General features: G+C 44.1%; 1 protein-coding gene across 1 annotated transcript in view; it reads left to right on the top strand.

The window, feature by feature from the left end:
• The window catches only part of CDK18 (cyclin dependent kinase 18), a 193,794-nt gene that overhangs the window by 98,273 nt on the left and 81,549 nt on the right, over nt 1-13,972 (top strand). The gene's annotated exons all lie outside the window — the stretch shown is intronic.

The raw sequence follows: 13,972 nt of genomic DNA, 5'->3' as shown, positions 1-13,972 counted from the left end.
TGTCTGGGAAAGGGATGTTGAGCTCAGTTAGCAGGTCAGGAGGTAAGAAAATAAAGGAAAAAAGCAGCAAAAAGCATCCCAGAAGCCCAGTTAAAGACTTTCCTTTGAGAAAAACCAATAAAAAAAATATTCCCAACCAGGATCTTGGGGATAAAGAGGAAAAAAATGCGAGGGGACCAAGACCTGACCCATCCACACCTTGGTACCAGGGGAAATCACAGCAGGGGCAGTGCCCCAGCATCCAGCCCTCCCCTGTCCTTTGCTCCAGAGATCTGGCAAGCTGACAGTTAATTAAGTAGTTAATTAATTAATTCTCCCTCCTGCAGGGCTCCAGTGCAGATTGTCACCTTAATAGGTGGAGACAGGAGCCTGAGGAGCTCTCAATCAGAATATTTAAGCCAGGGGGAGAAGTCCAGCAGCTGTGTCTGCCCAGCTGAGAAACACAGGGAGACAGTTCCAGGCACTTGGGAAAAAAGACATTTGATGGGAAAAAAAGAAAAAGAGCAAACAAATAAATCTCCTCCATGCACAGGAACATTCAGAATTAGCTCCACTTTGCAGAATTCCAGCAGCAGCATGAGAGAGCTGTAAGGTGTCTGACCTGGGAGGCTGCAGGTACAGCTGGGTCTGGTTATATTCAGCTGGGGAAAAGGAAAAAAAAAGGAAAAGAAAAGAAAGGAAAAAGAAAAGGAAAAAGGAAAAAAAAGAAAAGGAAAAAAAGAAAAGAAAAAAGGAAAAAAAGAAAGGAAAGAAGAAAGAAAAGAAAAAAAGAAAAGAAAAAAGGGAAAAAAGAGAAAAAAGAGAAGAGAAGAAAGAAAAGGAAAAAAAGAAACGAAAAAAGAAAAAAGGGAAAAGAAGAAAGAAGAAAGAAAAGGAAAAGAGAAAAGGAAAAGAAAAAAGATAAGAGAAAAAGAAAAGGGGGAAAGAAAAGGGGGAAAGAAAAGGGGGAAAGAAAAGGGGGAAAGAAAAGGGGGAAAGAAAAGGGGGAAAGAAAAGGGGGAAAGAAAAGGGGGAAAGAAAAGGGGGAAAGAAAAGGGGGAAAGAAAAGGGGGAAAGAAAAGGGGGAAAGAAAAGGGGAAAAGAAAAGAGGAAAAGAAAAGGGGAAAAGAAAAGGGGAAAAGAAAAGGGGGAAAGAAAAGGGGGAAAGAAAAGGGGGAAAGAAAAGGGGGAAAGAAAAGGGGGAAAGAAAAGGGGAAAAGGAAAAAAGAAAAGAAAAGAAAAAAGAAAAGAAATAGAAAAGGGAAAAAGGAAAGGGAAAAAGGAAAGGGAAAAAGGAAAGGGAAAAAGGAAAGGGAAAAAGGAAAGGGAAAAAGGAAAGGGAAAAAGGAAAGGGAAAAAGGAAAAAAGAAAAGAAAAAGGAAAAGAAAAAGAAAAGACAAAAGGAAAGAAAAAGATAAGAAAAAAGGAAAGAAAAAGATACAAAGAAAGGGAAAAAAAGAAGAGGAAGAAAAAGAAAAGAAAAAAGAAAAGATGAAAAGGGGGAAAAAAAAAAGAAGAGAAAAAAGAAAAGAAAGGGAAAAGGAAAAAAAAAAAAAAAAAAAAAAAAAAAGGAAAACCAAACCAAAGAAAAAAACCCATTTTGTTCCCAGGAGTGGGGTTTGTGCAGAGAGGAAGGACCTGGGAGCAGCAAATCCACACTCAGTGACCAAACCCTGAGCCCGAGCAGGGCTTTGGGGCCATCAGGAGCTGCATCACCTCTGCTCTCACTAACAAAAAAAACCTCTCTGTCCTACCACAAGCTCCCATCTGCCCTCCTGACCCGTCCAGCAGGAATCAGGAGACCCAGTGCTGGGTACAAAGCATCCCCAGATTTCTGCAGAGCTCTGGGGAAAAGCTGAACGGCCAAGGAAGAAAAGGGCCCTGGAACAGCAGAGTTTTTGTTCCCTGCTCTTCAAAGGCAGCGAGGGTTACTCAGTCCTGGAGCAGGCAGAGATCAGGGACAAGAGAGGCAGGGAAAGAATGGATTTGAAAAGGAAATGTGGGTAAAAAAAAGCCAGTGTATAATTCTGATTTGCTAGAAAAGAAATAATGTTTTAATAGATTTGGGTGAATTAACTCCCAGCCTGCCCCATTTTTTTTTTTTTTTTTTCATTCAAACTGCAGATAACGAGGGTTTTTCTTTCCTCTGGGGGTTAATTGTGGAAGGATTTTGTACTTGAAAAGGAAGCAAAGCCCAGTTTGAAACTGAAATGCTTTCAGAAGCCCAGCTCCTCGGTTTCAGAGGTTACCATCAGGAACCATTTCCATTTCTCTGAATTTTTCTTTGTTTTGCTGATCCCCAAAGCTAAGTCCATGGGCAAACACTCTGTAACAATGGAATTTTGCCCAGTTCTCCCTAGATTAAGTTTCTTTTGGTTTTTGGTTTTTTTTTGATTTTTTTTTGTTTGATTGTTTTTTGGTTTTGTTTTTGGTGGGGGGGGGTTTTGTGGTGGTTTTTTTTGTGGGTTTTTTTTTTTTTTGTTTGTTTGTTTTGTTTTGTTTAGGGTTTTTTTTTGCTCTGTCACATAAGGTTTTTGTGACAAGTGACAAACTCTGTGTCCATCTGCAGGACTTCATTCCCAGCTGATTCCTTGGCTCCAGTGCCCTGTGGCTCCATCCCGTGTCCCCCAGCAATTCCCAGGATGGCTGCAAAACTCCTCCTGCAGGATCCCAAGCAGGATCCCACAGGAACCTAAAAGCCCAACAAAGCCCAGGGAAGCAACGAGTGAGAAAAACCCTTCCCAGGGAGGCTGAGGCAGATGAAAAAAGAAGAACCTCATCTGCAGCTCCCATCTTTAGCTCATCCTGGGCTTTCTCTGAGGCTCCAGAGATGTGCAACAAGAAAACTGATTAAAAAGTGACCTCAGAGCTCCAGCATTCCTGCTGCTCCCCCCATCCAGCATCCCTTTTGCTGCCGTTGCTCTCCCCAAGTTATTCCTGCCAGGCAGGGATCTTTGCTGCCAGGGATCCGGTGGAAAAGCTGCAGAAATTAAAATAAAATTGGAGGCACGGGGGAGATTTTGCTCGCAGGTTCCCAGCCCCATCCCCAGGGCTCAGCAGGGGAGGTGGGAGGTGGCTCTGGAGCTGTTAAAGAGGGGGAGGGGGGTGGGAATGGGATGTCAGTGCCTCAGCAATCCCAAGCAGGCTTCCAAGGGAACTGAGGAAAGCAGGGTAAAAAGGGGATGGGGGTGAAGAGGGAGAAGTGAGAGAGTTCAGGCAAGAAGAGGAGAAAACTGCAGAATTTTCTCTGGTGCCACCCAAAAGGGTGCCAAGTCCTGCTCACCTTCAGAGCTGGAGATGCTTCAGGAAGCAGGAGCACGAAGCAAGAAGGGGGCAGAAGTCCTTTCAACTTCTGTTTTTCCCAGTGAATGAATGGCTCTTGTTTTCTAGATGGAAAAGCATGCTGTCTGGGGTGCTTTCCTGAGAGGGGAAAATCAGTGTAATCGGCAGCGTCCTTCTGGCTCACAGCCGTGGGTTCAGCCCCAGCACACTCCTCAGTCTCCCTCTTGCACCCAGCAGTAAGAACAGCCCAGATCTCCATCCTTATTTCATAGAATCATAGAATAGGCTGGGTTGGAAGGGACCTCAGAGCTCATCAAGTCCAACCCTTGCTCCACTCCCCCCGTGGTTCCCAGCCCATGGCACTGAGTGCCACATCCAGGCTCTTTGGAAATATCTCCAGGGATGGAGAATCCACCCCTTCCCTGGGCAGCCCATTCCAATGGCTGAGCACCCTCTCCAGAAAGAAATTCTTTCTAATGTCCAACCTAAACCTCCCCTGGCACAACTTGAGACCTCTTGTGCCCTCTTGTCTTGCTGAGAGTTGCCTGGGAAAAGAGCCCAACCCCCCCCTGGCTCCAACCTCCTTTCAGGGAGTTGTAGAGAGTGATGAGGTCTCCCCTGAGCCTCCTCTTCTCCAGCCTCAACACCCCCAGCTCCCTCAGCCCTTCCTCCCAGGACTTGTGCTGGATCCCTTCCCAGCCTCCTTGCTCTTCTCTGGACCTGCTCCAGCACCTCAATCTCCTTCCTGAGCTGAGGGGCCCAGAACTGGACACAGGACTCAAGCTGTGGCCTCCCCAGGGCTGAGCACAGGGGCAGAATCCCTTCCCTGGACCTGCTGGCCACGCTCTTCCTGAGCCAGCCCAGGATGCCATTGGCCTTCTTGGCCACCTGGGCACACTGCTGCCTCCTCTTCAGCTTCCTGGCAATCCAGACTCCCAGCTCCCTTTCTGCCACTCTGTGCCCAGCCTGGAGCTCCCCATGGGGTTGTTGTGGCCAAAGTGCAGGACCCGGCACTTGGAATGTTGAACCTCATCCCGTTGGGATCAGCCCAACTCTCCAGTCTGTCCAGGTCCCTCTGCAGAGCCCTCCTGCCTTCCAGCTGATCCACACTCCCCCCAGCTTGGTGTCATCAGCAAACTTGCTGATTTCCTCACCTTGGCCAAAAAAACCCCAAAAAACCCTTTAGCTATCATATATGTCACATGCTCCACGACTCTATGTTAAAGATGAAGTCCCCCCAAAACAGCCCCTCCTTGATTTAACTGTAATTTAGATATTTCTATATAAATATATTTAATTTTCAGTGGCTGGGCTCGCAGCTCTTAGGGAGCTGGGGTGGGAAGGGACCCAATTTGCCTTCCCCCAGCCCAGGGGATCCCCCCAGGGGTTTTGTTTGTTTGTTTTGCTGATCAGCTCAAGAAAGTGAACAAGCACAATCTGCACTAAGCTGGCTCCCCGCGGATCCAGGACCGATTCCCACTCCAAGCCTGGCAAAGCTTCCCGCTTCTCTCTCACTCATTTCCACCGAGCCTTGGCACGAACTGAACCTTCCTGGGGGTGGAGGAAGCTGTTTGCGTCTCCCCCTTCTGAGCTGAGCAAAGGGTTTGGGATCCAAAGCCAAAATTAACAGGACTCGCAGCTCAGGAAAAGTTCCTGAAGGCAGGAACAGGGGGCAGAGCCACCGCCTGAGGCTGGGAGGACCCCAGGGATAAATGACATTTTTGGCAAAGCCATCACACCTTCCTCCTGTGCTACACCAGGGCCAGAGGGGGAGTTGCTTTCCCAAGTGTGGCTTAAGCTTCAGCACCTGGTGTGCCCAGGAGCCTGGCCTGATTCTCCATGGGTTTGGGTTTTAAAAAAAAAAAAAAAAAAAAAAAATTATTAATTTTTATTATTTTAGTATGTTATTATAATATAATTATTAATTTATTATTTATGATAACTTTATATATAAAATATAGAAAAATTATTATATTATATATATTTCTTATATAATAATATATAATATATAATATATATTATGCAATATATTATATATTATATATATAATATATTATATATAGATAAGGGAAAAAGAAAAGGGGAAAAGAAAAGGGGAAAAGAAAAGGGGGAAAAGAAAAGGGGAAAAGAAAAGGGGAAAAGAAAAGGGGAAAAGAAAAGGGGAAAAGAAAAGGGGAAAAGAAATATAATTATATACATATTATATATATTATAATATATATTATGTATATATCATATATTTATTATAATATATAATAACTTTATTATTATATATTATATTATTATATAATTATATAATATATATAATATATTATTATATGATATATATTATATATTATATGTATAATATATAATATATTATATATTATATATATTATATATAGTTATATAATATATATTATTATAATATATAATAACTTTATAAAATAAAATTATAATAATAAATTTATTATTAATATTTTTATTTTATTATTAATTTTATTTATTATTAATCTTATTATTATATTTAATTACTCTTATCATTTTTATTTTTTTTATTATTATTATTATTATTATTATTATTATTATTATTATTATTATTATTATTATTATTTACTATAAGCCATCAGGAACATTTCCCTTCGAAGCTTTTATTTCACAGAGCCCATAGAACAGCACTGGGCAGTCAGAGTTATCTCATGCATCACCTCTCCCAGCACTGACCACACCCCCCTGGCATGCTGAGCAGCAGGAGATTAATGGCTTTGCTTTCCACTGCCAGGAGGATTTCAAAAACCCTTCTCCCTGCAGCCAACACTTCCCCCAAAAAATTTAAAAAAAAAATCAAAAAAAATCACTAAATCCAGGCCAGGAAAACAAAAGGGGGGAAAAAAAATGCTGGGTACCCCCAGGTGAGAGCTGATGCTGAGGAGGATGAATTCCACCTCATTTCATAGATCTTCAAATGAGAGAAATAAATAACTTTGTTTCCCTTTAAAACCAAAGCTCTGGGGTTATTTTGGAGACCCCTTCCCCACCCCCTGAGTAACCAGAGCAGAGAAGCAGCAAGAGGCAAAGCCTGGAAGGGTGAAGAGGAACTGGGACCTGACAAGGAAGTGCTGGGATTTACATTTTTTATTTTTTTTTTAATTTGAAGCAGCAAAAAATTATTTTCCTACGAATGGAACCTCAAGTGAAAACAGAGCCCATTGCAGCTCTTGCCCTGCTTGCTGAGCTGGAACTTGAGCTTCACAGAGCAGGAGGAATCTGAGAACTGAGAGCTCACACCACACCTTGGTGGGAAACTCATCTCCATCTGGGCTGTTCCAGGGCTCAAACTCCTCTTTTGCTTTTATTACCTTTTTTTTTTTTTTTTTTTTTTTTTTATATAACCTCAGCTCACGTTAAAGCTCTCACCAAGGGTTGAGGTGAGGATTGCAAAGTGAACCCATCTTAAAGACAAAGCAAAATGTCTTAGAAGTTCAGGAAAATCAGCACCTCACCCCTAGCTTGCACTGAAGGATTTTCTTCCTCAAGAATAGGGGCAAATCTAAGTATAAAACATTTTTTTTTTACTTGTTAAAGCAGGCAGAGACAAGAGGAGAAACCCAGCACTTTTTAAATCAAATCCCTTCAGCAGTCTCAGGGCTCTTCTTCAGGTCCTGTGCCAGGCTCAGAGTTCTGCATTTCTCCTGTCAAAGGACACTAAAAAGGCTTCAGCTTGATCCTAACCCAGAAGTCATTTGAATTTAAGTGTCTTGATTCTTGAGAACATTGCCCACAAAATTTAGAGCTCTCCAGATGAAGGCCAGTGATGGGAGATATTCCCTCCATGTCCCCCTTTTCAGTACCATTTATTGAAGGGGGGGAAAAAAAGACTTTTTTCAGGAGCAGTTCAGCTTGGTAACTCCTCCCTTCATCCCTCCTGGTTTTTCCTATGCCATTCCCTCTTTTGCCAGACTGACAAGGAATTTGTTCCCTCGATTTAGAGCTGGAATTTCTCCAAAAAAATAAGATTTGGAATTTCCCAAAAAAAACCAGAGCTCAGAGCAGCCCCGAGTTCCCAGCAATGCCATAAATCCCAGCCACAGGCAGCTTAGGAAAACCCAAGCCACGGAGAACTCCAAACACCTCTGAGCAAATAAAGACCCCTGGGGAGGCACAAAAAAAGTGAAAACTTGGCTTCAGCAAAGGAGAAACAGGAGAGCAAGTCACATACCCAAGAGTTAGGAACTCCTGAATAGAGGGGTGTTTGTATATCTTTAATTTTTCCAGGCACAGACAAGTCAGGGGCTGCTCTCACCCTCCTCCCAGCCTTTTAACACACAAGTAGCAGGGAGGAAAAAAAAAAAAAAAAAAAAAAAAAAGTGCATTCTTAGCTATGGAGTCATCACTAAAAACTGCTTGTGTCATCCCTGGGTAACCCAGTGCTGCTCCAGTCTCACACTGGAGCCCTCTTAAACCCAAGGAAAAGTGTCTGGGGTAAAGCAGGAATGCCCTGGGCAAACAAAGATGGAATTCTGGGACTTGCTTGCTCTTTGCTGCTGAAGAATTGCTGGAAAAGCAGCCCCAGAAGGACACTGTTCTGGCTGAAGCCAGACCTACAGGTCAGGACCTCTTTCCATTCATCTATTCCCATGCAAGCAAAAAAAAAAAAAAAAAAAAACCCAAAAAAAAAAAAACCCCAAAGCACTTTCATGATATTCTAACAGCAGCAGGAGACAGGTTCCCAGGGTTCCCCCTCTTCTGTCCATGCAAAACTCTGAAGAATGGGAGTTTACAGCTACAAAGCTGTCAAAAGGAGCTCAGACCTGAAAGATCTCCAAGGACTCTGTGGAGTTTTCCCTTTCTTTCAGTATCTGAGCAGGAAATTTGTAAAGAGGCCACCCAGGTGTCCAACCTCCCTGCAATTCCTCCATTAAAGCCATGGGTCCCCTCCCCACCCCCCAGCAAGGGTTAATATCCCACTTTAAGCACTCCTGAACCAGGTTCAGTGAGATGGCTCATCAGCCAGGCAGAGCCTTTAGAAGAAATCCGTTTTTCTGAGCACAAAAAAAGTGCTGATACAGCTCAGAAAAGGAGAGGAGCTGCTGGATGGGCTGGCAGGTTCACTGCAGTTTTTTTGGGATTTCCACCCAGCAGAGGACTCAGGGGAATCCCAAGTGAAAAGCAAATCTTGCACTCAAGGCACTCTTCAACTTCAGAGAGTCTTTTTTTTCTTTTTTGATCTAGTTCCAGAATTTTCCCTGCTCAGCTCTGCTGTGCTTTCAAAGCTGTTAATCTGCAGATAATTTTTAAGGGAACTTTTAGGGAAAGCAAAGCAAAGGAAAGGTGGTTGGTAACAAGAGGAAAAGAGAGGTGAAGGGCACAGTTCCTGATCCCTCTGGGAGGCCAAGAACCAGAGAAGTGACTTTCACCTTGCTCATCTTTGTTCCATCACTGGGTGTCCCTCTGAGCTGATGGAAAAAAGCCCACTCAGGACCAGAGTCACATTGTGCTGGGTGGGACCAAGAGACAGAAACCTTGTGCCAAAGAGACTGATGCCCTGCAAAGGTTTCCCCATCACCTCTGACACCAGGGTCCAGTCCCAGGGCTGGAGCTTTGGTTCTGCACATCTCAGAGCATCACTTCCAGTCAGCATCACACAGGAAAATGCTCAGGCAAGGAGAGCCACTCAGAATTACCTCTTCCAGGGGGAATTTTACACTGTGGGGAATTTAACCTACTGTCAAAAAGGCCTCCTAAATATTCCCTTCCAAAGGGAATTCCACCTTCTTTAAGATAACCATCTCCTGGGCTGAGAAGGAAGTGGGATGCCTGGAGGGAGCATCAGGCCACCCAGCCAGAATTCCTCTGCCATGAGCAAACTCCTTTGCTCAGAGCTGACTCAGGACCCTTAAACTGCACCCTGAGGTTTCTGCAAGATAAAATCAGGGAAGATTCCAAAGCTCAGAGAGCCAGGGAAACCCTTCTTGGCAACTGAATCAGTGAGGGAAATGGGATTCCATGGGATGGGGCACAGTCTGAGGGCTGCACCTTGGGGATGTTTTGTGCCCAGAGGAGGTGCAGAGCTGGGACTGTTCTGAATTAACAACATCCTGATGCTTTTTTCCTGCAAACAGCCTGGAGCCAGCCCTGGGGACTGCTGCCAGCTGAGCTCTTCTGTCCCTGCCTCTGCTCTACCAGGAATTCATCCCCTGGCAATATTTGTCCTACCTGTTAATATTCCAAGACATTAATGCAGGCTGTGGGCACATAATTAAACCTCTCATCAGGAGTTCCCACAGAATCTGGCTTGCCAGACAACACAGACCCTGTCCTCATTATTCAGGCTGATGTAAATCAGAAACTTTTTACAATTTTTACCCCTTGCATACAGTTGCAACCCAAAGTTCATTTAAATGATAACAAAAGCCTGAAATAATTTGCATTCCATAAGTGAGGACAGGAGTAATTCTCAAGATAGCTTGAAATGTATCACTTATTACTCACCTGATATGTGCTCTATTCTTAATTGGCAATCCTTTATCCACTTCTATACTTAAAAAAACCCCTAATATATGAGAGATGGCCCATCTCAAAGAAATTTTAATTTCTGTCAGCCCCTTGTTCACAATTAATCTTATGTGAATATTGCAAGCCACGGGATTGTCCAAAGAGAGTACAAATAAACCCATTTTAAGGTTCTGCTGCCACAAGTTCCTTTAAGTCATTGGTAGAAAAATCCCTGATAAAATCAGGAAACAGCAAATCCTGGTGAAAGCCCAGTTCTAAATTCAGGGATGGGGAGATGCAAACCCTTAACAAAATTAATGGGACTTTCCTCTGCTGTTTTCTCATCAAGACCAGGGATCTGCACCAGGCAGAAGTTTCATGGATATTCTGACATTTCCAGACTATAAACAAAAGCCAAAGCAGCAAGAGGGGCTGAGAAAACACCAAAACCTTTCCTGGGGTCTGTCAGGTTAATTTTTTTCCCAGTAACGTGGCCCCAAAGCTCTTCCCCAGCTAAAGAGCCACAGAGGGACTGGGAGGTTGACAAATATTCCTTGGAAAACAAAGCTGAAAAAAGTGGAAGGCAGGGAAGGATGCTATAATTAACTGATTGGAGGTAATTGCTGCCTTTGTCAGGAGCTAATACAAAGCACATCAGTTTATATCAATTTGCAATTTCCCTCATTTAGCTTCAGATACACGAAATATTCAGGCATTAGCAGCTCACTTACAGCAGAGCAGCCAGAGGCTGAGGCTGCTCTCACTTTGAAGTCTTTTGTTTCAAAGCTTGCTCCAGCACTTCTGAGGAGAAAAGGGAGAGGGAAAGGGCCCTAAAACCTGAAATACCTACACCAGGTTGCATAATTTGATACTTTAAGAACTTCAGCACATCTTTCCCTATTGCTTAACCATCCCTTTGTGCATTCCCTGGAGTTTTCTTTGATTCCAGAGCTGGTAGGGATGCACTTTTGGGATGGTTTGCCATCCAGCAGGCAGGAACCTACAGAAATTGGGTCCAGGAACACAGAGGGACAGCAAACAAAGCCAGGAGAGCTGAGCTGAGCTGAGCTGAGCATCCCAGCCCATCCCAGCACATCCCCATAACCCTAACCCTAGCTAATCCCAACACATCCCAGCACATCCCAGCCCATCCCAGCACATCCCCATAGCCCTAACCCTAGTCCATCCCAGCACATCCCAGCCCATCCCAGCACATCCCCATAGCCCTAACCCTAGTCCATCCCCACACATCCCAGCACATCCCAGCTCATCCCAGCTCATCCCAGCCCATCCCAGCACATCCCCATAGCCCTAACCCTAGTCCATCCCAGCACATCCCAGCACATCCCCATAACCCTAACCCTAGTCCATCCCAACACATCCCAGCACATCCCAGCCCATCCCCATAACCCTAACCCTAGTCCATCCCAACACATCCCAGCACATCCCAACACACCCCCATAACCCTAACCCTAGTCCATCCCAGCACATCCCAGCACATCCCAGCACATCCCAGCACATCCCAGCACATCCCCATAGCCCTAACCCTAGTCCATCCCAGCACATCCCAGCACATCCCAGCCCATCCCAACACATCCCAGCACATCCCCATAACCCTAACCCTAGCTAATCCCAGCCCATCCCAGCCCATCCCAGCTGAGGAGCCCATTCATCTCTTGGGGATCACCTCCCAAACCCAAGTGCACAGTCACTTAACCAGCCCAAGGCAGGAGAACCAGTAAATAACCTTTTCCTTTAAATCATTTTCAATCACCACACAAAAGGAGCTGTGTTTGAACCAGCTCTGCTTTTGTTGTGACAGCTGCTATCCTGTCAGATTAGTCCAATGCACAGCTGTTGGCTCAGGGTTTTTTCAAAACATGTCTAAACCACTCAGGATTTCAGAAGTTTTTTTTTTAAAAAAAAAAAAAATAGTAAAAAACCAGCAACAGAAATCACCCCACCAAGCTAATTGCTTAAACAAAGCTGGATATTCATTACAGTCTGTAGAATAAATGGGAAGTTTGGCTTCATCTTTGAAGAGAACTTCAAAGGATGTAACACTAAAGAAAAGGTGGGGACAAACCAGCTTTTAGTGCTGAGGAACTCCCCAAAAGGCTTTTGGATATTAAACCACAGAGTGTTCTACTTGAGGAAAAAGAGGAAAAATCCCTTTCAATTCAGGTTTTTCAGAATATTAGAAGAGTTCTGAAATGGTCCCTGTGCTTCATCCTCTTTATTCCTCCTCCTTTATCTGCTCATCCAGAATTCTGCTGCTGCAGGATTTCATTTTCTTTCCATACAATCCCAGCCAGAGCCTCCAGTTTCTGCTTTCAGTGCTGAGGTTATTGCATTGCAGGCTGAAAAAAGCATCTGCATATGGATAAAGCACAGCCCAGTGATGCTCCCTAACTAAAAGGTGCTTTGCCTCTGTTTTTTCAGCATCTCATAAAATGGAAAAGGCACCTAAAAGCTCAGCTTTGTTGGGGCTGTAAGAATACAATAGGGTTTTTTTGGTTTGTTTTTTTTTTTTTTTTCAGTGATGCTCCTGCAGCACATTTCCATATATATTACCCAGCCTAAATGAATCATTTTTAGCACAGAAATATTGTGCAGAACTGCATGCAACAGCTGCTCCTTCATGCATTGGGCTCTTGTGACCCCATTTGGATGATAACATTTCCCAGCCCCATTGGGGAGGGGGAATAAAAAACTCCAGAGATCAGAGCCCGAGTGTTTGAAGGAGGAAAATTGCCTAAAGCCACACTTCATTTGCTTCCCCAGGAAGAGGACAGAGGCTTCAGAGCTGCTCTTTAATGCCTTTCTAGGTTGTTTTCTGGAACAATAATCTTTCTCTCGACCCTGCTAAGCAAAGCAATTGGGACAAGATAAAATGAAACGACCCCACTGACATCTCAAATAGTTTTTATTCCTATTGCTGGGAGCCACAGGGAAGCAGCTGCCTCGCAGGACACAAAATTTAAGCCACAGGTGGAGCCAAACATCGCCAGAAAATACTGGGATGAAAATCGGTTTAGAAAGAGGAGGTTTTTACCTAAACATCCTCGTCAGCTCTCCCTTCATTAAAGGCACGGGGCACTTTTCCCCATTTAATTTCTCAGGAGGTTCAGGGATCTCCATCAGGCGACAAAATAGGGGAAGAAAGAAGAAAGATGGGCACTGCCCCCCAGAGATCACGGCAGGAACAGGATCCCAGGAGATGCTGTCCTGCTCTGCATTTAGCCCATTTACTTTCATTTTAATTTAATTTTATTTTAATTTTAATTTAATTTTAATTTAATTTTAATTTAATTTTAATTTAATTTTAATTTAATTTTAATTTAATTTTTTCTCTCTGGTCAAACCAAAGACAATCACACTGTGTTTGACTGCCACAAACAGTTCTGCCCCAAATCTATCCCAAAATCCTGGACTCCCTCTCCAGCTCCAGGTGCTCAGAGTGATGTTTAAGCACATCCTGCTGTCACCTTACAAATGGCTTTAATATCCCACCTATTCCGGGAGCTGGGGACATATTCTGCCAGACAGGAGGTGATTTTTTTCCCGACCATTTTTCCTTAATTCAAATTCTATCAGCGAAGGCAGCACGGGGCAATAAAGACCCCATTTTTATTTCTTTAACCCTGGTGCTATTTTTCAACATAAAGGTAATCTTCGGAAGCTCAAAGCACCCTTCCTGGGTGCTGTTATAAAGCAACGGAGTTCAAAGGCAAAGCCAGGCAAGACAAAAGGAATTTAATGGGAAGAGATCAGGACTAGAGAAGCTCAGGTGTGCACCACCCATCATCAGCTGGTTAAAGCAGTTAAAATTCATGGCCACTCAGAAGCTTTATCCAGGCTGCAGATTGGACTTTGCCCTTCTTCTTCCTTCCAAATGTAAATTAAAATAAAATAGTGCGTGTCTGCTTCAAAGCTGGAGCTACTCCTACCCTTAAAAAGTCATGTACGGAGTACAATGTGTTGCATTTGATTCTAACAAGTACCTAATCGAGCCACTGCTGGGTTTTCTTAGCAAAAAACAAGACATCCCTTATTTCTTGGGGAGAGGCCCTGCCACCCCCCCTCCCCTCCGCGAGTGGGACAGGGACACCGCGTGCTTCACCGCCACCCAGAGCAAGAACCACACCTGAGGAGGAGCCGCCAGAGTTCTGTCCTCACCTCCGGGCTTGCAGCTGTAGCAGCAGACGGACACAGAGGGGGGGAAAAAGCCGGAAAG

Source organism: Heliangelus exortis, chromosome 25, assembly GCF_036169615.1.
Source record: "Heliangelus exortis chromosome 25, bHelExo1.hap1, whole genome shotgun sequence".
In the NCBI taxonomy this organism is placed as follows: Eukaryota; Metazoa; Chordata; class Aves; order Apodiformes; family Trochilidae; genus Heliangelus; species Heliangelus exortis.
The sequence above is the reverse complement of the archived record's forward strand: the minus strand, read 5'-3'. Positions and strand labels throughout refer to the sequence as shown.